Genomic DNA, 2500 nt, shown 5'->3' with positions numbered 1-2500 from the left:
ACCTTAACCTAAGTTACACTGCACCTTAACCTAAGTTACACTGCACCTTAACCTAAGTTACACTGCACCTTAACCTAAGTTACACTGCACCTTAACCTAAGTTACACTGCACCTTAACCTAAGTTACACTGCACCTTAACCTAAGTTACACTGCACCTTAACCTAAGTTACACTGCACCTTAACCTAAGTTACACTGCACCTTAACCTAAGTTACACTGCACCTTAACCTAAGTTACACTGCACCTTAACCTAAGTTACACTGCACCTTAACCTAAGTTACACTGCACCTTAACCTAAGTTACACTGCACCTTAACCTAAGTTACACTGCACCTTAACCTAAGTTACACTGCACCTTAACCTAACTTACACTGCACCTTAACCTAACTTACACTGCACCTTAACCTAACTTACACTGCACCTTAACCTAACTTACACTGCACCTTAACCTAACTTACACTGCACCTTAACCTAACTTACACTGCACCTTAACCTAACTTACACTGCACCTTAACCTAACTTACACTGCACCTTAACCTAACTTACACTGCACCTTAACCTAACTTACACTGCACCTTAACCTAACTTACACTGCAACTTAACCTAACTTACACTGCACCTTAACCTAACTTACACTGCACCTTAACTGTCACATGTAACGTCACAGGAATGTAGCTTTGCCTAACAGCAACCCTCTGAACATAGTTCACTGCTTGGATCCTCTGGTGTCATGTTTATTTCTTGATGCCATGGTGCGTACCCTCACATAAAGGTCTTTCGAGTGTTGCGTACTTTCTACACAGTCCCGCTAACCACTGGAAGGGTGTACCGCTACAGAACGAATATCGCCCTCCCCTCCTGCCCTTCCAAGCTGGTCGGTCAGGCGTTTGTTTGTGAAATGAGCCTTGCAGCTGTTCAGTTGCATTCGGTTGTCGATGCAGTCAGTGTACGTTGTGGTACGGCCTGTGTGGACTGTCCGCTGATGTACGCGTAACCCACACTGATCATCCGTCGTTACGTACTGAGTGACATAATGTGGCACATGCTTGACCGTACACCGGCTGCGCCCTACAATGGCGAATCATAAGGGCCATATGTTGTGCACGATGCTACTTGTCTCGTCTCCCCATTACAGCGAGATTGCACTGTTGTACGCCGTACAGACATGTGGTAAGTAGGTACGGACGAAAGTATTGCATGTTGGCCCCCCCCCCCCCCTCCTCCCTCTGCCGGGAATCAGCGTGAGCCGTCTGTTGATGTAGCGACGAGGGTTTTCCTATTTAATCGTATTGCCCCACACAACATGATAGCACGGTGGACCGCGTTCCACATCTGCGACATGCTACAGAGGCCGGTTGACAGTCGACCGCGCAAGGGACATTGCACACGTGCGCGGACCATCTTCCACGTGTTCTCTCGTGTACATGCCGCAGTGTGTATGTGGGCTGATGTAGCGTGTCGTGACACATAACATGCAGGCATGCCAGAATCGTAGATTTCGCAAATGTAGATTGACGTATACGTTTGCTGCCAAAGATCCGCAAATGAACTGGAAATCAGTTGTTGAGCGGTTGTTCGCGCTGCAGGTGCATCGGTGATAGCGACGATCGGTACATCTGTGAACCGGTTGTTTCGGCGGTACCCGCCATGCCCCCGAACCTGAGTTGGCCATGTGGGTATGAAGCGATACGAGGCTGTGGCTTGGCGGGACAGTCCCCGGCCGGTGAGGGGGGGCCGCCCGGCGTGCTGGCCGCGCGCTGCGTGAGCGCACGCACTACAGCCGGCTGGTGGGGGGCGCCCAGTGGCAGGAGCGCCGGCCGACGGGCCCGGCTGGCGTCCCAGCTATGCGCCGGCGCACCCTGCGCGCGGCGCCAGGCGGCCAAAGTGGGTTCTGTCGAGCCCGGTGCGAAGCGCGGTGGACATCTGCAGTGTGCTGGTCCGATTGCGGACTGTGTGCGTTGAGGATGCGCCGCCGCCCGGCACTCGGCGTCGCGACGCCGTCTGCTGCTCGGTCGCCCCCAGCGGTTCTCGCAGGTGGTTTGTATCGCAGCTCTGCGGACGTGTTGGCGCGTGCGCTGTGCTGGGAGAGTTCGCTTCTGCACCCAAGTGGGGCTTTGCCCTTCTGTGGCGCTGGCGTTGGAGCTGCCGGTCACCGTAGGTGGCGCGTGTTGTTTCCCGCCGGCAATGCCACGACAGCACGCTCCCGGGCCTCTGTCGGCAGCGGCAAGCTCAGTTGGGAGCACGGGTGTTCGCACTGAAAGCGTCTACTCGCCTATCTCCGGGCGATTGCGCCTCTCTCGAACCCGACCAAGTACTTAGGACGGCGCTGCGCGCCGCCGGGACCTGAGAGGGTTTCGAGGTGTATCGTGCAGGGGAGCTCAGCCTCCTCCTGTTTGCAGAATAATTGAGCGGACGCTTGCGTGTTCGCGCGGGCCCTCGGGACACACTCCCGGGCGGCCGGCTGCTCAGCTCTCGTTGACGCAGCTCCCTGGTTGATCCTG

At 55.0% G+C, this 2500-nt stretch overlaps 1 non-coding gene across 1 annotated transcript in view; it reads left to right on the top strand.

Moving 5' to 3' along the window:
* Nucleotides 1-2484: 2484 nt before the first annotated feature.
* LOC126322816 (small subunit ribosomal RNA) overlaps nt 2485-2500 on the top strand; it is a 1893-nt gene continuing 1877 nt past the window's right edge. The window contains exon 1 of the ribosomal RNA XR_007559227.1: nt 2485-2500. This exon is cut by the window's right edge and continues 1877 nt beyond it. This is a non-coding gene — a ribosomal RNA (small subunit ribosomal RNA).

Source organism: Schistocerca gregaria, unplaced genomic scaffold, assembly GCF_023897955.1.
Source record: "Schistocerca gregaria isolate iqSchGreg1 unplaced genomic scaffold, iqSchGreg1.2 ptg000841l, whole genome shotgun sequence".
Classification (NCBI taxonomy): Eukaryota; Metazoa; Arthropoda; class Insecta; order Orthoptera; family Acrididae; genus Schistocerca; species Schistocerca gregaria.
Note: the sequence above shows the minus strand (reverse complement) of the source record. Positions and strands in the feature narration are given on the sequence as shown.